The 24,537-nt window shown below is 41.2% G+C and overlaps 1 protein-coding gene across 10 annotated transcripts in view; it reads left to right on the top strand.

The window, feature by feature from the left end:
- The window catches only part of cadps2 (Ca++-dependent secretion activator 2), a 725,177-nt gene that overhangs the window by 201,322 nt on the left and 499,318 nt on the right, over positions 1-24,537 (top strand). The window lies entirely within an intron of this gene.

The raw sequence follows: 24,537 nt of genomic DNA, 5'->3' as shown, positions 1-24,537 counted from the left end.
TACAATAACTGCAGATTTTCACTAGCCCAGGAATTTTTTTTCCTCTTTAAGTTTTCCCAAGCACCCATTTTCATACTTTGCATTTAGCTGATCCTCAAATCCTTCAGGTCATATGCTCAGTGACAATAACAGCAGCTTTCATTTACAGAGGGATCATAACAAGTTGGACAAAAGCAAAAGGTTTCTCAGGAATCATGTACAATGGATATTGAGAGAAATATACCTTCAGCTGCCAGTGTTAAACTTTTGCAAGGGTGATGGTAGCCAGATATAATAACCTCTGCACTTTTGGTCTTAAGGGAGTTAATGTGCAGAGGTGAATGCAAACCAGTAAAAAAAAATAACGAATGCATTCACCCTTTTGATTAGGAAATTTCTTCCTCAAAAGTGTTCTTTGACCTGGCCTATCACCTTGTTCATGCTCCAAAGTAAAAATTTCAGGACCTGTGTGCTTAATTGTCTTATTAAGCCATATTGTAGCTTGATTTCAACCAGTTTAATTAGTCCATTCTTAATGTATTCTTCTTTAATAAGAATGCATGCAGTACGAAACAAAGACATCTGAAACAATTATTTTTCTTTTTATTACTGAACACTCAGAGGACCACTCACAAGCAGTTGCAGGTCATCTGTGAGAGGTGAATGTTGTACTGCCCGTTGAAAAGTAGACAAAAAGAAAACACTGGGGTTTACTGCAAGGAAGAGAAACAAGTATAGGCAAGGAGGACTCCGGGTTTTCAATTTCACAGGAAATTCCCAGAGTCCCAACACTTAGCATAAGTAACCAGAGACTTCAGATAAATTTCACAAAGTTTTAATGCCGTGAAAGTGATTAGAATTTAGTTATATTATACAGAAGCCTCTTTGAGGCTGTAAACAAAATTTCTGGATCACCCAATTTTTAATGTTAAAATAATTTTAACAGTGAAGAAGAGAGCCATTTTGCCTATCATGTCTGCACCGGCTGTTTGAATAAGCCATTCATTGGTCTCATTGTGATTCTCTTTTTATAATTTTCATCCTTCCGAATTCTTTTCTTCCGCCACACTTGTGCTTTCCAGATCATAATATGTTCTATTTTTAAAAAGTCACCATAGTTCCTAAGTTATTTTTATCAAGAGGAATAAATATTGCTTTGTTTGTGCTTCTGAAGAGATTCTTTCCCCCGGCTATTCAGAACCTAAAAAGATCTATTAATGTGTATTACTTTCACAGGGAAATTCTTGAAGGTGAAGAACTAACAAAAATGTAGAAGAGAATGAATAACTGAAATGAGAACTACTTAAAAACATAAGCGATTTCAGGGATTTATCATTTATTTAAGTGAAGCTATCATTACAAAATAAGGTCATAGCAGGCACTGGGTGCAAATCAACTGGGTAGCAGAGACCTGGGTGCAAATCAACTGGTTTTAATTCAACTAGTTAAATAAATCTGGATTTTAAAATAAAAGCTAACCCCAGAAGTGGTAACTATGGAACCACTGGAATGCCATAGAAACAAAAATATCTGCCTCACTAATGTGCTTTTGGAAAGATAATCTGCAGCTTTTAAGTGGGCAGACCTATGCACAACTTCAGGTTCATCAATATGTCTGATTCTTAACTTTCTCTTCAGGAGGAGAACTTGATCCGTACAGTAAATGCAGGTAATACCAGTAATATTCATATATAGAAAATTAAATGCATGATAACTCCTTAAGTTTCCCACTTCTTTTAGTCAAAAATATCAGGCTTTTTTTTCATGAAGATCATATTTTTTAAAAGAAAAATACTACTTTCTGATCTAAACTGAATACATATTGGATTCCTAAGATTGGATGTGGATGCAGTTCACATTTATTATTCAGTCTGATGACCGAGTAAGTCATTGGGTATATTTAAAGTGGAGTTTGATAGGTTCTTTATAAGCAAGGGTGTTAAAGGTTACAGACGGAAGGCAAGAGAATGAGGTTGAGAGGGAAAACAGATCAGCCATGATAGAATGGTGGACAAGACTCAATGGGCCGAATGGCCTAACTCTGCCTTTCTGTCTTTGTTTATTAGAGAAGGGAATTCATTATGCTTTGATTAGAAATCACTGTGCCCTTTCACTGAAGGAATAGTCTTTTAAAATTATTAGCTATACATTGAAATTAATTTGGAATATTTTGCATTGAATTCAGTAAATTTGTGAGAATTAATTGCTGGAGCTAAAATTGACCAACGCAAGTGAAGGAAGAGTAGGATCCAAGTAAACAGTTAAACATTTTATTCAGCACCATGGCAACAGAAGGCTGATTATCACAGTTGTGGGTAGCTGATTAATTAAAACCACCTCTGGTGAAAAATAGCCACCCAAGGCAAATGTTAGCAGGGCCAGTTACACATCACTTACCATGGCTTAATTTCTCAACGCAATCCTCTGAAATGATTCCGCTAACCTCTCGTATCTCCCATCCCTCTCCACTTTCAAAATTGCTTCAAAGTTCAAATACATTAACCTTTAGTGGTGCCCAGCTTCCTGCCAGCTATTTGCTCCATTTACAGCAATTTTAAACACATCAGGGAAAGTGCCTTCATGCTGGTTAGCTTTGTAGTGTTCTCAGTGTAGATGCAGCCTGCAGATCTTGAAGTGAAGGTTGCTTTGGGAATGGTTCACCCACAAAATGTGTTTGTAACTCAGGACAAGGCACTGGGCATGTGTCAGGTGCATGCTGATGTTTATCCCACACAAGATTTTTCTGCCACCTTCCTTCACTAAAATCTTTGATTCCTTTCTCCCTCTTGTCTAGATTAAGTACATTGTTCCTTTGATTTTTTTTGAGCACTCTAGGTGGAAAATCTCATCTGAAGTCTCTCTGGATGTATTAATGTAACTATTTTGATGGCCTCTGATCCAGTATTTGTTTCCAGATTCTGGTCATGTTCACAAGTGAAAATATCTTCTTCATATCTGTCCTACTTTTCCTTAATTTAGAACCTGCAGTAGATTACCCATCACACTTCTGGATGAAATAGCATGTTCCATATTCCTACCAAGTGTAACTATCACCCTCCACTTCCCGTTCCACCATTCTGCTCGTTCATGTCTAATCATAGTTCAGTCCATCTACACACCTTGATACTGTGTCCTTATGTTCCACTAAATAAGAAAGATCTATCAACCTTTTTATTTTTTTGTCTGAACTGCTGAAAGCTAAATCGTTTAAGAACACCCCCCCCCCCCATGTAGATTAGTGTTAATTAGCTGCTGTAAATGATTTCCATTGTGATTTCCATTGATTTCCATTGGGGCAGAGTTGTTAGGAATGGGAAGAGAATAAAATGAGTGTAGAATAGGTTGTTAACAGTCAGTGGGGATTTAGTGGACCTGAATGTCTGCTTGGTCTCTTCCTGATCATAACTGACCATGACTTAAACAAGACAAAGTCAGCTTTTCTGCTAATTGATCAAGTTAAATTGTCATCACAGAACTGTAATTATTTCTAATGGAATTACTCCCATATTAACTGGAAAAGGTAGTCTTCTGCTCCATAACTTTGTAATTTTTAGATTTAGCTGACATGTCCTTTGAAGGATTAAAAGAAGTCTTGAATATTGTGGATTTAGAAGGCATTTGAAGAAGATAATACTGATGCTCACAATATGTAATTGATGCTAGCTTGTATATATTAATCTGTGTTACTGCATCAAGTAGAATAGCAGAGAATAGAATTTGCCCCACCAAATATGTAAATTAATAGCACCAAATCTAATTGCAGTTTTATATGCAAGTACAAGCAGTACATACAAGCATTTGGGAATACTCTTTCATGGTTGAAGCTAATGTTCAATGCTTCTAATTGCTACTTAGACCATAGGATATAGGAGCAGAATTAGGCCATTCAGCCCATTATGTTTGCTCTGTGATTCCATCATGGCTGATGCCTCAGTCCCACTCAATCCTATACACCTGCCTTCTTGCCATATCCTTTGATGCCCTGACCATCAAAATTTACACCTTGCCTCTGTTCTGAAAGGTCACCCCTCAATTCTGAGTCTGTGCCGTTTAGTTCTGGATACCACCACCGTGGGAAACATCCTCTCCACATCCACTTTATCTAGTCCTTTCAACATTCGGTAGGTTTCATTGAGATCCCTCTGCATTCTTCTAATTTCCAGTGAGTACAGGCCCAAAGCTGCCAAATGCTCCTCATATGTTAACTCCTTCATTCCCAGAATCATCCTCATGAACCTCCTCTGGACTCTCTCCAATGACAATGCATCCTTTCTGAGATATGGGGCCCAAAACTGTTGACAATACTCCAAGTGTAGCCTGACCAGTGTCTTATGAAGCCTCAGCAATATTTTCTTGCTTTTATATTCTATTCCCCTTTAAATAAGTGCCAACATTGTATTTGCCTTCTCTACCATAGACTCAACCTGTGAATTAATCTTCTGGGGGGAGTCTTGCACGAGGACTCCTATGTCCCTTTGTACATCTGATGTTTGAACTTTCTCCCCATTTAGATTATAGTCTGCACTATTGTTCCTTTTATCAAAATACATTATCATTCATTTTGCAACACTGTATTCCATCTGCCACTTCTTTTGCCCATTCTTCCAATTTGTCTAAGTCCTGCTGCAATCGCATTGCTTCCTCAGCACTACCTACCCCTCCTCCTATCTTTGTATCATCTGCATACTTTGCCATAAAGCCATCAATTCCATTATCTAAATTATTGACAAACAATGTGAAAAGTAGCGATCCCAATACTGACTCCTGAGGAACACCACTAGTTACTGGCACACAACCAGAAAAGGCCCCTTTTATTCCTACTCACTGCTTCCTGCCTGTCAGTTATTCCTCTATCCCTACCAGTATCTTTCCTGTAACGCCACAGGATTTTATCTTGTTAGGCAGCCTCGTGTGGCACCCTTATGAAATGCCTTCTGAAAATCCAAGTAAATGACATCACTACGTCTCCTTTGTCCACCCTGCTTGTTAATTCCTCGAAGAACTCTTAATAGATTTGTCAGGCAAGATTTCCCTTTGCAGAAACCATGCTGACTTTGACTTATTTTATCATTAGTCTCCAAGTACCCTGAAACCTCATCCTTAATGATAGACTCCACACTTTCCCAACCATTGAGGTTAGGCTAAATGGCCTATAATTTCCTTTCTTTTGCCTTCCTCCTTTCTTAGCTCCGCTTTCCCCTAGATTCCTGAATCTGGACTGCCAATTGCCTAGTCTCAGATGGTCACAGATCCAAACAACAAGCTCAAAGCTTCAGGAAGACATCTGACTTTGATTCTGTAATTTAGAAAGCCAGAACAATCCTTGCCTACAAAATCTCTTCGTAATTCTTTGATAGTCAGCGAAGTCCAAATACTGTATGTGTTTTCCTGTCATCAATGTTGCTGTGCACTGCTTTAAAGTTATAAAGTTAACAGAAAGCAATTGAAGATGCTTGAAGCAATTATATCTAATGCAAAATGCAAATAATTGAAAACAGTACAACTTGGTTTTCTTCCATGAAACATGCAATCATCACTATAAATAACAGATTTTCAGACTTTACATCAAGTCTCATCAGGACTGGATTTGAACTCCTGAAGAGGTCTCCCAACTGTAAGTGTTGTAAACTGGACATGATATTACACCATTGAAATGAAACAGCATTAGCTGGTCTTGCTACAACCACTGATTGAACTAAACATTGAACTACTACTCAGCAGCCACCATCCCTGTTTTACAGATTACTTACTTGGATTTGCCAAGGGGGAGAACCACCTTTTTTCAGTGTGGGGTAACACATGAGTGTCTGTAACAAACTGTGGAGTTTTATTTACATATCCTTGAATTTCACATAAAAACATATCTATGATCTAAATTATCTAACTATGTAAAAACTACTTATATTTGTGTGCATTTGCCATACGACACAAGTACCACACAATTTTCTGTGAACGGTGATTTACTCAGATCTTGCAGCTAGCAATGATCTAGCCAGGTATAGCTAATAGTGACACTCCAAAAAAAAAACCCCTAATCACTTTGAACATTAAAGGGGAAAGCTAATTATTGTTTCCTAGCTACCCAAAAGACTGTGAACCAATTTTAGGGGTAATTAGTGGGCTGACTAATTTTCAAGCAGTAGCTGTATCTTACACAGATCCTGCTATCAAAAAGTACCCTTTTCTGCCCCAGTCATATTGTTTCCTATCTTTTTCCACGTTACCATCCAGCTGTCAGTAAAGAGTTTTAACTAAGCGTTCTCCAGTTAGTCCGTCAGCTCGACGCCAGTCCGTACATCCTGGGAAACATTTTGAGATGGCAGTCGCATTGTCAGAGTTTGCTGAAGTTTTGCCACCTCGGGGAAAAGATTGTCTAATATTCTGAATGTCCACTACTTTGTGACCATTGGCACCTAAGCATACAACACTATTTGTCTGTTCCATTAGCTCTGACAATAGCTGACAGTTGTCTTCAAATCGGCGAAGAGGCTTTCTGAAATGGGCACTCAGTGAAGCTTTTAAGAGGACAATGTTTTTTTGTTGTGGCTGTGGGCAGTATTGTTCCCGACAGATACTTTCCTCTAAGAGCTGAAGACAGCTGCAGAATGCTGAAGGAAATGTGGGAAGAAGCCATTGCAAATCGGCTTTCTGTGACACTTAGCATCAAGCTGGCATTTGAATTGGAACTGATGCGGTAAAGAGGCAGTTGATGGTTTGTGCTTGTAGCATTGTCAATGTGGTTTTTGAACCTAGCTGCAGACATCCCACCCTGAAAAAACACATTTCAAGGAGACAGTACCACCACCCCTACCCCTTGCAACACCATATCCCACTGCCCCCCACCCCCGTCAACCTCCAAGGGTGTATGTATACAGAGCATTTGATTATGAGATTATGAAAGAACACAACAATCTATTTGATCACATATTGAATCTATTTTACACACACACACACACACACACACACACATATGTACTGTGATGTGGCTTGCTTGGCAGATTTGAGCATTTTGCCAGAAGTCTCAACCTCATAGCAGTCTGTGTCAGTGAATTTGTTAATTTTGCAAGACATCAGATTCACAAGATTCACAATTATATTATATTATATCATGTTATATATTATGTTACATGATCATGGAGTTTTTTACTCTATTACAACTTTAAGCAAGTCTACAGGGAGTTTGGCCTCATCACGTAGGACATCAATAGAGTAGCTCCTTAGCAGCTAGCCAGCTAGTTTAAATAATGTTAGCTATGCTAATGAACGAATGACACCTGTTAAACTCATCTCAACATGTCTTTTACAGTCATTTAACCCACCATGGGCAATAGAAAAGTCACTGTTGCAAACAGTGCAGCGAGCAACACTGTCATTATTTTGAGCCCTATTAGGCAGGGGTACATTTTAGTGTAGTCTGGGGTGAAGTACGTTTTATATTTTCTTTTTTTGGAACACTCTGCCATGCACTGCAGGGCACTAAACTGAACTGATGGACAATGAAAGAGAGGGGTCGACTGTAAAGCCCACCCACAGAGAAAACTGAGATCTACTTAGCACAAAGAGAGACCAATCAGGATGCTCTCTGTTACTCTCTCACTACGTCTGTCACTCGCTCTCTCTGTCTCGCTATCTCTCTCTCGCTCACTCTCAAAAAAATCGATTTCCGGGATATTGTATATAATTTGCGGGCGTCAGGGAGCCGCTATCAGTATGCGGGAGACTCCCAGAACTTCCGGGAGAGGCGGGATGTCTGTCGCTGTATCAATGTAACACAGGGAGGAAAAGTGTCCTTGCGCCTGTGATTTCATGCTAAGACCACTGGGTCTTAGCCACCATCTCTAATTCTGATCACCAGCAATTTATCAGCATTTCAGGCAGCATCTATGGAGAAGAATGAACTAATTCCAAAGTTAATACCAAAGTACCTATCTGTCTCAATATACAATCCTGAGATTCAATTTCTTGTGGGCATACTCAACAAATCCATAATAGCATAATAACTGTAAAAGAATCAATGAAAGATAATGCCAACTTGGGTGTTCAACTAGTGTGCAAAAGACAACAAGCTGTGCAAATAGGAAAAAATATAATAATGAATAAGCAATAAATATAAAGAACATGAGTTGGTGGTCTTGAAAGTGAGTCCATAGGTTGTGGGAGCATTTCAATGATAGGGCAAGTGAAATTATGGGGCAAGACCCTGATGGTTGATGGGTAATAACTGTTCCTGAACCTGGTGGCGTGAGTCCTGAGGCTCTTGTACCTTATTCCTGGTGGCAGCAGTGAGAAGAGAACATGTCCTCGGTGGTGGGTGTCCCTGATGATCGATGCTGCTCCATGTAGATGTGCTCAAGGGTGGGAAGGGCTTTGCCCATGAATGACCGGGCTGTACCAACTAGTTTGTACAGGATTTTCCGTTCAAGGGCATTGGTATTTCTGTACCAGGCTGTGATGCAATCAGTCAATATAGCCTCCACTACACATCTACAGAAGTTTGTTGAAGTTTTACATGTCATCCCGAAAGAACTTCATGCCTAATGAAGTAAAGGTGCTGCTGTGCTTCCTTCATAATTGCACTTACGTGCTGGACCATGACAGGACCTCTGAAGTAATAACCCCGAGGAATTTAAAGTTGCTGACCATCTCCACTTCTGATCCTCTGATGAGGACTGGCTCATGGACCTCCAGCTTCCTCCTCCAGAATTCAATAATCAGCCCCTTGGTCTTGCTGACATTGAGTGAGAGGTTGTCCTTATGGCACCAGAATTTCAATCTCCTTCCTATATGTTGATTTGTCCCCACCTTTGATTTGGCCTACAACAGTGGGGGGGGGGGGGGCGCGTGCGTAGGTCAAGCGCACAGCCTTGTGGGGCAACTGTGCTGATGGAGATTGTGGAGGTGATGTTATTGCTAATCTGAAAACTCTGCAAGTGAGGAAATCCAGGATCCAATTGCACAAGGAGATATTGAGGCCAAGGTCATGAACCTTTTTGATTAGTTTAGAGGTGAAGGTGATATTGAACGCTGAGTTGTAGTCAATAAAGAGCATCCCGATATATGCATCTTTGCTGTCCATAAGTTCCAGGGTTCAGTGAAGAGATAATGAAATGGCATTTGCTGTGGATCTGTTGCTCAAGTAGGCAAATTGGAGTGAATGCAAGTCACTTCAGGCAGAAGTTGACATGCTTCATCACTGAATTCTCAAAACACTTCATCACTCTGCATGTCAGTGCCAGTGGATAATTGTCATCAAGACAGGTTGCCACGTTCTCCTTAGGCAGCAGTATAATTGACGCCTGCATGAAGTAGTCATAGTCATAGTCATACTTTATTGATCCCGGGGGAAATTGGTTCTCGTTACAGTTGCACCATAAATAATAAATAGTAATAAAACCATAAATAGTTAAATAGTAATATGTAAATTATGCCAGGAAATAAGTCCAGGACCAAAGCCTATTGGCTCAGGGTGTCTGACCCTCCAAGGGAGGAGTTGTAAAGTTTGATGGCCACAGGCAGGAATGACTTCCTGTGATGCTCTGTGTTACATCTCAGTGGAATGAGTCTCTGGCTGAATGTACTCCTGTGCCCAACCAGTACATTATGTAGTGGATGGGAGACATTGTCCAAGATGGCACGCAACTTGGACAGCACCTTCTTTTCAGACACCACCGTGAGAGAGTCCAGTTCCATCCCCACAACATCACTGGCTTTACGAATGAGTTTGTTGATCCTGTTGGTGTCTGCTACCCTCAGCCTGCTGCCCCAGCATACAACAGCAAACATGATAGCACTGGCCACCACAGACTCGTAGAACATCCTCAGCATCGTCCAGCAGATGTTAAAGGACCTCAGTCTCCTCAGGAAATAGAGATGGCTCTGACCCTTCTTGTAGACAGCCTCAGTATTCTTTGACCAGTCCAGTTTATTGTCAATTCGTATCCCCAGGTATTTGTAATCCTCCACCATGTCCATACTGACCCCCTGGATGGAAACAGGGGTCACCGGTACCTTAGCTTTCCTCAGGTCTACCACCAGCTCCTTAGTCTTTTTCACATTAAGCTGCAGATAATTCTGCTCACACCATGTGACAAAGTTTCCTACTGTAGCCCTGTACTCAGCCTCATCTCCTTTGCTGATGCATCCAACTATGGCAGAGTCATCCGAAAACTTCTGAAGGTGACAAGACTCTGTGCAGTAGTTGAAGTCCGAGGTGTAAATGGTGAAGAGAAAGGGAGACAAGACAGTCCCCTGTGGAGCCCCAGTGCTGCTGATCACTCTATCAGACACACAGTGTTGCAAACACACCTACTGTGGTCTTCCAGTCAGGTAATCAAGAATCCATGATACCAGGAAAGCATCCACCTGCATCGCTGTCAGCTTCTCCCCCAGCAGAGCGGGACGGATGGTGTTGAACGCACTGGAGAAGTCAAAAAACATGACCCTCACAGTGCCTGCAGGCTTGTCCAGGTGGGCGTAGACACGGTTCAGCAGGTAGACGATGGCATCCTCAACTCCTAGTCGGGGCTGTTAGGCGAACTGGAGGGGATCTAAGTGTGGCCTGAAGTAGGCGGGTACTTCAGACTGTCCAAGCAAGAGGTTAAGGATATCAGTGAACATTCCAGCCAGTTGATCTACACAGGTGTTTAGTACCTGGCCAGGTATTCTGTCTGAGCTCAAAGCTTTTCATGGGTTCACCTTCCTGCAGGCTGCTTGCATGTCAGACTGAGAGACTGAAATCACAGAATCGCAAGGGGCTGTTGGAGTTCGTGATGGTTCCCCTGTTCTTGCCTATGTTGCTTGATTTCACTTTATAAGAGGTGATAGAGTGACAGTTAACGTTTCAGGCCAAGACCCTTCATCAAGACTGGAAAGGAAGAGGGAAGAAAGCAGAATAGGAAGGTGAGAGGAGTGAAGTATGAGGCAACTCTCAGATTGGAGGAGCAACAACTCCTATTCCATCTGGGAAGCCAGCAACCTGACAGCAAGAATATTGAATTCTCTAACTTCCAGGAAATTCTCCACCCTCCCCCTTCTCTCTTTTTCCATTTCCCATTCTGGATCCCCTCTTACCCCTCCTCCTTTCCTTTCTCCTGTGGTGCACACTCCTCCCCTTCAGAATCCTCCTTCAGCCCTTTACCTGTTCCACCTATCACCTCCCAGCTTCTTACTGCATCCTCTCTCCCTCACCCAGCCACCTTCCCCATCACCTGAAAGCATGTACTCCTTCTCGTCCCCTTATCTTCTTATTCTGGTTTCTGCTCATTTCCTTTCCAGTCGTGATGAAGGGTCTCGGAATGAAACACTGACTGTTTATTCCCCTCCATAGATGCTGCCTGACCTGCTGAGTTCCTTCAGCATTTTGTGTGTGTTGCTCTGGATTTCCAGAATCTGCAGAATCTGTTGTGTTTATGAAATTATCAGCACTGTTCTCACTTTCAAACATTCCTATAGTTCTACTTGCATCGTCCTTTTTATTCTGGACTCTTTTTGCAGCGATAATTGCCAAATTGTTATACCTTGACCTCATGCTATTGAGCTTTCTGTTCTTAAATCATGGTAAGAACCTTTTTTGTTAACTGGCTTTTAAAGTACAACTGTTTCAATCAACGGGTGAATTTTATATTACACTAACAAGCTGGTGCATCATGAATTACTTGTTGATTCAGGACCTGTTCATCTATCGAGTGTTCCGTGTCTCTCAAAGTAATAGCCTACTGTTGAGATGCAGAGGGCAAGCAAGGTCTTCTGCAACCATTGGGTTTTCTCAACCGTTGAGCCATTATCCTCATTTATCTCTGCTGCTGCTCTGTTAATGAATTTTCTGACACAAACTGAGCAATTGGCTCATTAGCTATTTGAGAAGTGTTAAGAGGAATATTATAGCTGATGTGTTGTGATAGGCTGCTAGCTAACTGAGAGTAGTGCACTGAAGCAATTTTATTAATGGGCTGTAAATTGTGACCACAAACACTTATACTTTTCATTTTGGATTTATGGAAAATATGTCTGTGTTGACTACTTCTTCAACTAGGGAAACATCATTGTGATTAAAAAGTGGATTATCTTCACTTCACTTCTGTGACCTGTCTATGCCAGACAAAGTATGGCCAAAGGGAACGTAAGACTCCCAGCAGTTTTGCCCAAAACTATAACTAAAATCAATGCTTGGATGAGGGCTTCCAACTGGGCTACACGGTGGGAATAATCTCACACTTCATATGAGTCTTTTTAATGACAACTTTTTATGGTATTGCTTTTGTAATTTGAAATGCTACCTTGTTTGTGTCTGTTGCTCTGAGTATGACAGCTAAGTATTCCAGGGAAAACTTGACTTTCAAACTTCCTGAGAAATACTTTCTCAACAGATTTTAATGCATGTGCAGAACGATAGACACATTCATTCAGTTGGCATGAAGTCTTCATGCTGCTGGTAATGACACCTGTAATGAATAATTAGTATTGATCCCTTTTCTAAATAAAAAAAAAGAAACTGAAAGAATAGATAAGAACTTTACCTTTAAGATCCCAGTTAGCTTCTCTCCTACCAATGCATACTGAAATACCATTCACAAACTGCTGCAATTCCAAAATCAAGCATTCAGTATTCAACAATCTGAGTGATTTTAGAATGTCTTAATTATTGTGGCTCATTATAATGCAATGCATTTTGCTTCCTTGCACGTTGATTTTAGCATTTGCTGTGGAGATTGGGTAATATAAAGCTGTGAAGCAGGTAGGATTGCCACAGAGAACTAAGAGAACTAAGTATAGCATGAATCAGTTATATAGCAAAGAGAGCCTTTTTTATATTAAAACAAATATTACACCTTAATGTGTTAGAAGTAGGGAGAGGCACAGGTCATATGTCGTATCCTATCTGCTCTTCCATCATTCATCACGTTCGACCAGAGCTTTGAGCTCGGTATCTTCCTGCTCAATCTCAAGACTGTATTTTCTTCCAGTTCAATAATTCATGCCAGCTTTGAGTGTATTCAATAACTCAATTCCTACATAGAGAATTCTAAAGGTTCTAAATCCTCCAGGTCTCAGGTTTAAAATGGTCAGCACGTTTTAATTTATTTATTGAAATACAGTGCAGAATAGACCATTTTGGCACTTCAAGCCATGCCACCCAGCAATCCCCTGATTTAATCCTAGCCTAATCACAGGATAATTTACAATAATTTCTAACCAGTTTGCCTTTGGAAGGTGGCCGGAAGCTGGCGCACTTGGAGGAATCCCATGTGGTCATGTGAGAACATACAAACTCCTTTCAGCCAGCAGCAGGAATTGAACCTGGGTCACCTATACTGCAAAGCACTGTGCTGACCATTATGTTTCCGTGCCACCCTGGTTCTAGGTTACCCCTAGTTGTGGATTTCTCTTGGGAAGACGTGCTCACTACATTGAACAGCTCAGAATTCCGTGTTTCCCCGACCTTTCTGCCATTCATCTAAACTCCAGAGAGCACAGACTGACCCACCTTACTCAATCTTTCCTCAACTCCACAGGTCTGACCTTGTGTATCTTCCCTTATTACCTCTGAACAAGCATATCTTTTCACAAATACTGCTACATGCATTCCTGCAGGTGTAATCTTGTCAAAATTCCATACTGTTGTTGCATTCCATTCATGTATTAATGACTTATTCTACCTGTCCGTTAACTGTCTTGTACCGAGGTTTCTCTGAACACAAAGCTTTATAGCCTCATTCAATTTAAGTGATAATTTACTTCTCCATTCTTACTGTCTGCCAGAAGGACTAGCCTGCTGTTTGTCTGGAAAGCCACAGGAAATTGTAGCTGGAGCAGAGAAGGGAAACTAGAGACATCAGTGTGATGATTGGTGTTCTTGGGGGGAATAGGTGGGAATTGGTAGGGTGTATGGGGTTAGATTGTTGGATGCAATGGGAATACTGCAAGAATATGGAAAGCTATTAATTCATAATTCTCTGTGTCTGAGAAGAGTTTCCTTGAAGAAAACACTCGTGGCCTATAACCCCTGCTGTAATTGTAATTAGCTTATGAGCTAACTCATTCTTATTTGTTTTCACCTGCAGTGTTTCCTGAGCCATAAAAAGCCAACTGACATCTATTAAAATGAAAAAGTGCATAATGGGATAAATTTGTTTGTTGAACATCTATTTTCCAAGTGTTGTTTTTGTAATTTGTAATTTACCTTCTTAGCTTTCAAGGTCTACAGTGGTCAACTGACAGGCTGCTTAGTTCCCAAATCTTGTTTTTGCTGGGAGCAGGTGGCTTTACTGGGTCAAAGCTGAACACTAACAGAAAATTACGTTTGGTAGACAGGAATGTAATGAGAAATCCAGAGCTTGCAAAATTTGCTCAGTAGCCTGCTCACGTGCATATGTGCTGACTTGAATGTTAGTACAGTGAATGAAATTGAAACATACATGGGAATACTGTCATACTCCCCTGGCTCTGTGACTAAATTTGCAGACAGTATGAAGATAGCTGGAGGGGCAGGTGGTTTTGATGAAGCAGAGAGCCTACAGAAGGATGTAGACCAATTAGGAGAATGGGCAAAGAAGTGGCAGATGGAATACAGTGTCAGGAAGTGTATAGTCATGCGCAGAGAGTGGAAATAGAAGTGTGGACTATTTTCTAAATGGAGAGAAAATTCAAAAATCTGAGATGCAAATGGGGCTTAGGAGTCCTTGTGTAGGATTCCCTGAAGGTTAATTTACAGGTTGAGTTTGTGGTGAGGAAGGCAAATGCCATGTTGGCATTCATTTTGAGAGGGCTAGAATATAAAAGCAAGGATGTAAATTTGGGGCTTTATGAAGCACTGATGTGGTCTCACTTGGAGTATTGTGAGCCGTTTTGAGCCCATTATTTTAGCAAGGACATTGGAGAGGGTTCAAAGAAGGTTCATGAAAATGATTCCAGGATTAAAAGGCTTGTCATATGAGGACGTTTGATGCCTCTGAACCTCTGCTCACTGGAATTTGGAAGAATAAGGGGTGACCTCATTGAAACATATCAAATGTTGAAAGGCCTCAATAAAATGCATGTGGAGAGGATGTTTCCTATGGTAGGAGAGTCTAAGACCAGAGGACACAGCCTTAGAATAGAGGGGTGTCCTTTTAGAATGGAGAAGACAGGGAATTTCTTTAGCCAGAGAGTGGAGATTCTGTGGAATTCATTGCCACAGGTAGCTGTGGAAACCAAGTCATTGGGTATATTTAAGGCAGAGGTTGATAGATCCTTGATTAGCCAGGATATGAAGAAGGCAGGAGATTGGGGCTGAGAGAAAACAATGAGTCAGCCATGATGACATGGCAGAACAGACTCAATGGACCAAATTGCCTCATTCTGCTCCTATATCTTATGTTTTTATACACAAGAGATTCTACAGATGCTGGAAATCCAAAGCAACACACACAAAATGCTGAAAGAACTCAGCAGGCCAAGTAGCATCTATGGCAATGAATAAACAGTTGATGTTTTGGGCTGAGATCCTCCCTTTGAGAGCAACCACTTTTGTTGCCTGTAGTCGTTATAATTGTACACACAGTGTGGAAAGTTGCAAAGAAACTTTAAATATGGCTAATATATTGTGAAGTTCTCAAGTCAAAGGGGTCACTTTTGGAATATTTTATAGGAGTGTATAGGCTGCAAGTAGTACTTCAGCCAATGGATCCAGGGCACTGATGTCCTTGTCAGAGAGAAAATTGAATTAAATATAATGAACTAATGAGCTCTGGAATAAAGTATAGAACCCTGGAAAAACTCAATGGGTCAAGCAGCATCTGTGGAGGCAAAAGGTGTAAGTTAACTCTTCAGGTCAAGACCTTGCTTCAGGAGCGATTCCAACATCTGCAGTCTATTTTGGCTTTAAACTAGTGAGCTCTCTCTGTCTTCAGAAAACACTTCCTATTTGCTGGATATTTCATCAAAACAAGGTTAAGTATTTATGATTTCCCTGTCACTATTCGACTACAGTTCTTAAGCTGTACTTTAAATGATATTTGAATGATACCGAACACAAGGAGTTTAGTCAACCTCTAATGCCAGTACTGGCAAGTTGACAGAGATGTATGTTAGCCTTTGGCTTGTTCTTTCCTTTGTGGAGCTGTAATTTTTTTCCTTCAGTTAAAAGGAGTTATAAGACAGGTGCCTACTTTTTTTTGGACCCCTAATGCAGTTTATTCATAAAAATTGCAAATGGATATAGTGCAAAATCACTGTTTTCTAGCAAGCAATTAGAGGCCGAGTGTATTGCATATTTGATCGAGCAATAAATTCCTGCTGGAATTTTCTTCATCTAATTTACCACTCAAACTTCATTACAATTTATGTCTATTTCCTGGTTTATTATTTGCTTGGTTTAAAAGAAATATACGGTTAGTTCTCTGTTTCACACTCCAACAGAATGATGTAGTCTGCCATATTTGAAAGAAAATCGAATTGTGCATTCCTTCAATTAGACTGCATGCATCCAGTTTATTAGCACTGGTCCATGTAAGAGCTGCAGAGCATAACTCAATCTTCAGGCCACTTTTCAACTAGCAGTTTTTCATTCACCACCTGTGATTGAATTGAGGATTCTCATCCTCTATCAAAGCTAAAATCTTAACTGGCTGTTATAACTTACACACCCCCCCACCCCCCAAGTGGGTGGCTGACAAGAGAATCATAGAGGACTGGAAGGACAGATGAGAAACAATATGTTGCAAGAGTAGGATTGATGGGAATACCCCAAGAGCCAGTGTAGGTTCATTGGGCCAAATGCCTCATTTTATATCAGAGAAAATATAAAAATATCCCCTGAATAGATACTTCTGCAAATGGATTCTAAATTAAACCCTTTATTGCTGGCTTGGTGGATTACTGTTACTCCTACCACATGCATCCAGATTTGAAATTGACATTAAATAGGTTTAAATATGGTTAAAATGATTCAGTAAGGTTCATTTTGATAACTAATACAGTCATCACTGATCAAGTTTCTACCCGGTCCTCACATTTAGGGTCTTTATGTTTTTTTTAAAAGTGGGTTTTCATCCATGAGCATCAAATTTTTTTTTAGATTTTAGATTATGAGGACACTCAGTCCTCATTTATTGTCATTTAGAAATGCGTGCATTAAAAAATGATACGATGTTCCTCCAGAAAGATATCACAGAAACACAGGACAAAACCAAGACTAAAACTGACAAAACCACATAATTATAACATATAGTTACAACAGTGCAAAGCAATACCCGTAATTTGATAAAGAGCAGACCATGGGCACGCTAAAAAAAAGTCTCAAGTCCCGATAGCCCCATCATCTCACGCAGACGGTAGAAGGGAGAAACTCTCCCTGCCATGAACCCCCAAGCGCCGCAAACTTGCCGATGCATTGGAAGCACCCAACCGCAGCCGACTCTGAGTCCGTCCGAAAACTTCGAGCCTCCAACCAGCCCTCCGACACCGAGCACCGAGCACCATCTCTGCCGAGCGCTTCAACTCCGCCCCGGTCACCAAGCAACAAGCAAAGCCGAGGACTCGGGACCTTCCCCTCCTGAGATTCTGGATCACACAGTAGCAGCGGCAGTGAAACAGGCATTTCAGAAGTTTCACCAGATGTTCCTCCGTGCTCTCACGTCGGTCTCCATCAAATTAGGATTGTGCACGGCCTCCTACTTGACAGATAACAGATATCATTCACCGGAGTGGCCACTGCAAGCTGCGTCACATCGCCATCTTCTCCTCTCAATACAATTGTTGACTTTCAGAGCTAGATAAAGTTATCAAATTCTTTTGTGGTTGGCAGCAGGCAGGTTGGGCAACAACAGTTCTTGGCTTCCTGTGCTGCCAGGTTGAAGCCAATTGCAAACTAGAGGAGCAGCACATCATATTCCTTTTAGATATTCTGCATCCCGATGGGATAAATATTGAGTTCTCCTATTTATACTTTATCCTTTATATTTCAGGCAATCTGCTGCCCCTTTGTCTCTTTTCCCTCTCGGTTCCTTCTGATCAACCCAATTCCTCTTGTACCCAGGCCAGTTTCTACAACGCTCCCCTCCCATTATCATGCATCTTTTTCTTTCTCCTTGTCCAGACACTCTGTCTGCTCATCACCCACACATTTCTCCACCGCCTATTCCCATTTTCCCACCTTACTTATTTGTTTCCATTCACCACCATCCTTTCCTTTCAGATTCCATCATCTGCAGTCCTCTTTTCACATCCACAAATCACCTCTCAGAACGCTGTTGCTAGTTCCACACTTTCCTTCTCCACCTGCCTATCATCCCTCCACACCTGGATCCACTTGCTGCCTGCCAGCTCTTGCACTATTCCATCTCCTCATCTCTTTATACTGAATATCTCTTTCAATCCCGATGAAGAGTATCTACCCAAAATATTGACTGCCCTTTGTCCTCCATTGATGCTGTTTGCCCCAACTATGCATAAAAAGCTATCCTCATAAGTTTTCCAGCAAGCTTGCAATAGAAATTATATCCATATAAATTAGTCGTAATAATGCAAGTAGACACATAGAAAACTACAGCACAATACAGGCCTTTCGGCCCACAATGCTGTGCCAAACATCTATTTTAGAAATTACCTAGCCCTCTATTTTTCTAAGCTCCATGTACCTATCCAGGAGTCTCTTAAAAGACCCTATCGTATCCACCTCCATCATAGTCGCCGGCAACCCATTCCACGCACTCGCCATTCTCTGCATAAAAAAACTTACCCCTGACATCCCCTCTGTACCTACTTCCAAGCACCTTAAAACTATGCCCTCTTTTACTAGCCATTTCAGCCCTGGGAAAAAGCCTCTGACTATCCACACAATCAATGCCTCTCATCATCTTATACACCTCTATCAGGTCACCTCTCATCCTCCGTCGCTCCAAGCAGAAAAGGCCAAGTTCACTCAAACTATTCTCGTAGGGCAACAGGCAACATCCTTATAAATCTCCTCTGCACCCTTTCTATAGTTTCCACATCCTTCCTGTAGTGAGGTGACCAGAACTGAGCACAGTACTCCAAGTGGGGTCTGACCAGGGTCCTATATAGCTGTAACATTACCTCTTAGCTCTTGAACTCAATCCCACGGTTGATGAAGGCCAATGCACCATATGCCTTCTTAACCACACAGTCAACCTGCGCAGCAGCTTTGAGTGTCCTATGGAATTCTTTTTTCAAAATACTGTATGAATTTCAATTTTTTGGGTGTTAATGTCTTTGAGGACCTAATTGGGTCACAACATATTGATGCAACTATAAAGAAGGCAAGACAGCTGTTATACTTCATTAGGAGTTTGAGGAGATTTGGTTTGTAACCTAAAACACTCTAATTTCTACAGATGTACTGTGGAGAGCATTCTGTCAGGCTGCATCACTGTCTGGTATCGAGGGGGGAGGGAGCAATGCACAGGATCGAAGTAAGTTGCAGAAAATTGTGAAATAGTCAGTTCCAGGGAGCGTGGAGCGCAGAATCAAATATCGCTGTGATGATTGTACGTTCTAGTATTAATTGTTTGGCGACAATAAAGTGTAAAGTATAAAGTCCATTATGAGCACTAGCTTCCATAGTATCCAAGACATCTTCAAGGAGCGGTGTCTCAGAAAGGAATCTTCCATCATTAAGGATCCCCACCACCCAGACAGACTATACCCTCTTCTGATTGTTACCATCAGGAAGGAGGTACAGGAGCCTGAAGACACACACTCAGTAATTCAGGAATAGCATTTTCCCTTCTATCATCTGATTTCTAAATGGACATTGAACCCATGAACCTATCTTAATACTTTATGTTTTGGCACTACTTATTTTTACTGAACTATTTAAGATATATTTACATAATTACTGTAATCCAGTTTTTTCTCTCTATTATCATGTATTGCATCGTACTGCTGCCACAAAGTTAACACATTTCACAACATATACCAGCGATATTAAACCAGATTTGGATAATTTTGTTCATTTAGACGTCATGGAGCTACAAGCATTAATTTAAAAAAACTTACCTCCAAAAACAAATTGAATCTTAGGTAGTTGTTATAAAATCTGAACTTGTTGGAATTATTTTAGCCTGTGGCATCACAGTAGGAATAGATACAGTAGTTGCTCTAATTTAAACAGATAAGTTATGTTTATTAATAGGAAAGGCAACAAGTGTATTTTATTTTCAATATACCAGTACACACTGAAATTACCCTTAAGAAAGTAATTTGTTGTGCGTTTGAATGGAAATTGTAGTATTGGGTTGTAAATGCAGAATTATTGCAGGAGACCTCATTTTGAGAATATCCTTCTGTTTACTGTATGGTCCACCCTACAGACTAGGCAATCTTGTGCTCTTCAGGCACAGCTATTTCACTGGCTGTCTTGTGTTTGCTACTGAAGTGTTGCTATGGAAACGCAATGTGCCAAGCAGCCGGGCATGGCATCCTTTGAGCTATCATAGTGGGACCAGGAATGATCCAGGCAGGACCCCACTGAAAAGGAAATTTAATGCTAGTGCTCAGATTGGTTGGGAGAAAATACTTCTTAAATAACTGTGTTGTAAATACACATTAGTGTCTGGGGAGAATAGATTTTCCTCTTAATAGGCAGAAAATGTTCAATTTTTTGATAATAACTGAGCTCAGACTGGAGAATTGTTTTTGCCCCTTATCAATTCAATATGTCTGCAGGCATTGAACTGAATAAATATATACAGCATTTAATACAGAGAGCCTTGAGGAAGTATTCTGAATGGTATGTGCTTGTTCAGACTTTTCATTCATAATGCAATGGCCATGGAAGTATCCTTCCCTTTCTAAAAGCTAGCTATCACTATTTTAATAATATTTGAACAGCCAGAATTTAAAATAATTCAAACATGTCACACAGTGAACTACTTTTAAAGTATGACAACTTATTATGCAGACTATTTTTCATACAACAGTCTGATGGTGATATAATGGCTATGCTAATTCTCTACTCAGTCTGGGTTGTGTTACGTACCCCGTAACTGGGTTCCCAAACCAGCAGAAATGGATCACTCAGTTGGAGTCTGGATTACTAGAACTAAGAAAGTTTTATAAAAGAAACAAGCAACACAGTAATCGAAAGGATAATAAATGCAACAGTTCAGCAATGATAAACACACATGTGCACAGAATTAAGATAACAGGATCAATCAAGCTCTATCGTTGTCTAGGGGTAAATGACCAATTTCAAAGTGACACAAAGTCCAGTTCAATTTAGTTCAGTTCGCAGTAATCGTTGCCATGGCGATGGACAATGTGGGGGGAAGGAGAGAGAGAACGAGAACGAATGGTCATTCAGACACGGCTTCACTCACAGATCGGCAATATTGCTCACAAGCAGCTTTCGGGCGAGTCCTTTGTGATGTCACCTGAGATCACCGACTGTGACCCCTCCTCCAGATGCGGTCGATCCTCTGCAGTGAACCCGGCACCCAAGCGAGGGTGGACACACACCGGGTTCCCGCTGATCGTACCTTTGCACCCTGTGCGTTTAAGGCCCGATACTTCCCACCGACTTGTGAGAGGCGCACCGCTTCCAGGGTCTCGTTACCTCGGGTGTCATGTCCTGCCTTAGCGAACCTGTCCCTTTTTATCCCCCTGCTGGGGTATCGCCTGTCCATCACTTCAAACAGTTCAGGGTTCAAAGGGGGAGCCGATCTTGACAATACCCAGACTGATGGCTCCTTCATTAACACCTCCAAGTGCTGCTTCATTGTGTGCCTTATCTCTCCCTCTCCTGAGGACAGGTGGCAGACCAACTGCTGATGCCACTGGTGCTATCCCAGGCCAGCAAACATCTTAATTTATGTGTATTCTCGTCACAGTTGTTATAATTAAGCTATTGAATCAAATAATTGTCACCATCCAATTGGCTGTCCAGTAAGGAGCTGAACTGTCATTACACTTATACTGTATACAGTAATGTACAACAAAAACATAATTTTAAAAAACTGTTTACAGAACCTTACAGTTTTTCATATTTTTCATCCACTTTTATGCATTGGATGTTCTTACAATCATTTGTGAAGCATTATAGTGCAGCTAATTTATCAAGCTACTTACCCAGAGACCCAAGTTCAAATCCCACCATGACATCTGTGGAATTTAAAACAGAAGTTAGGCATTAGTAATGACCATAAAACTACCAGAATGCTGTAAAACTTAATCTGTTTCATTTGTGCCCTTCGCAGAGGAAATCTGCTATTCTCAACCGATATAGCCTATACATAATTACAGAGTCACCAATGTGTTTCACTCTGTATAACAAGCCACTCTGTAATACATGACCTGACATTGAAATGGGGAACGGAAGCAAATGACCACTTGCAGTCAACCAAGGCAAGGACTTCCTTGCAAACAGCTGGGGACTGGGGTCAAAATTGGGTGAGCTGTCATGGGACATAGAACTGTACAACACAGGAACTTCCCCTTAGCTCATGATGTCTGTGCCAAACACGATGCAAAATTAAACAAAATTTCTCCTTCCTGCACATGATCCATAACCGGCTATTCTCTGCATTTTATGCTTTTATCAAAAAGCCACAAGTACCGCTATTGTTTCCTGTGCCACCATCATGCCCAGAATCTAGTCCCAGGGATCTACCACTCTCTATGCAAAGAAAAACTTGCCTTGTACGCCTGCTATCAACTCTTCTCCTCTCACCTCAAATGCACATCCTCTAGTATTTCACATTTTTACTATACGAGTAAGGACCTGAATACCTTATCTATGCCTCTCTGAATTTTATATACTTCTATCAGGTCTCCGAGACTCCAAAGAAAACAAAATAAGTTTCTTCAGCTTCTTATGGCTCATACTGTCTAATCCAGGCTGCATCCTGGTAAACCTCTCTTGCACCCTTTCCAAAATCTGCACACCTTTCTCGTAATGGGGAACCAGAATTGTACACAAAAGTTTTATATAGCTGCAAAATGACTTCCTTCCTCTTATACTCAATTCCCCAAGCATGGTGTATCACAGATTGGTCAAGTAACAGGCTTATGTTACTGTAGTCACAGAATCATTCAGAGGGAACAACCTGCTAATTTCCTCTGTTACAATCCTGGGTGCATTCTGTCCCTTGGGACGAACGGGCTCACCTAATGTGGTAACACATTAAACAACAGGAATTCTGCAGATGCTGGAAATTCAAGCAACACACATCAAAGTTGCTGGTGAACGCAGCAGGCCAAGCAGCATCTGTAGGAAGAGGTGCAGTCGACGTTTCAGGCCGAGACCCTTCGTCAGGACTATGGTAACACATTGGTACGTATATAAATGGGAGGGCATGATTCTGGAAACCCTCAATATTGATTCAGATCCTATGACAACTAATGGTACCAGCTCAGACATGGATATGTTAATCTCCATCCCCCCCCCTCAACTTACTGCTGTCCTCAGCCAGTGAACCAATGCTCTTCCATGTTCGACAGCTCTTTGGAAAAGTATTGAAAGTTGGTGGGGAGCTTCAAGGTCCATGACCAACAGGGGCTTGGTAACTTAGTGGCTCATAATGGGCAGAGCTGCCAGGCTGCGAACTAAAATGACCCCATTCTCATTGATGAACCTGCAGCAGATGCATCTGTTCACAGTAGAACTGGTAGAAAAGAACTCATGGGGAACAGGGTCTTGCCTTCACACTGGGGTCATCTGTTTCTGAGAAGTGTCGACTCAGAACAGATCTGGTGAACCGGGCATCCATGAGGCGCTGTGGACCATCATCTTTAGCAGGATCCATGGCTCAGTATAAACTGAATGGCATGCTGGGAGCAGTAGTGCTTTATCTATTCTCTTAAAGCTGCAACACAGGAATTCATAATACTAAACAGTAGAAGGAAATATGCACTGGCGGGGCCCAAGAGCTGTGTGCAAAAGCAAAGCTGAAGCACTTGTCACTGGTTCAGCCCGAAATGTCAAGCAGGTGATTGACCTCTTTCTTCCTGAGATCCCCGCTGTGGTAGAAGCCAGTCTTTACCAAATTGATTCACTCCACATGGTATCAAGAAACAGCTGAGAGCACTGAATTCAGCAGAGGCTATGGGACCAGACAACATCGCAGCTGTAGTACTGAAGGCCTTGCTTCACAGCTGATACTGTTGCAGCTAAACTGCCATATTCCAACACAGGCAGACACCTGGCAGTGTTCAAAATTGTTCATTTTATCCTGTTCACAAAAAGAAAGACAAATCCAATTTGGATACTTACAAACTCACTCATGAGCACATGACTGAAGGTATTTATCAACAGTGCTGCCTAGAGTCATGTGCTGACAAACTGCTTCCCAGCTCCAGACCTTATCACAATCCTGGACTAAAGAGCTGAATTGAGGGAAACATTTCTAGATATCAAAGTTGCATTTGACTGAATGTGGTGTCAAGATAGTCTGATAAAACTGAAATCCAATGGCGTCAAGGGGAAAAGACTTAAAAGTAGAAGGTTTGCCTCACAGAGCGAAACGTCTTTGTAGGCAACCATTCCAGATTTATGATATCAGTGCAAGAATTCTTCAGGCCAGTGACCTGGCCCCAACCATCCTCAGCTGCTTCATCAATGGC

The sequence above is a fragment of the Mobula hypostoma genome, chromosome 9 (genome assembly GCF_963921235.1).
Source record: "Mobula hypostoma chromosome 9, sMobHyp1.1, whole genome shotgun sequence".
Lineage (NCBI taxonomy): Eukaryota > Metazoa > Chordata > Chondrichthyes > Myliobatiformes > Myliobatidae > Mobula > Mobula hypostoma.
Note: the sequence above shows the minus strand (reverse complement) of the source record. Positions and strands in the feature narration are given on the sequence as shown.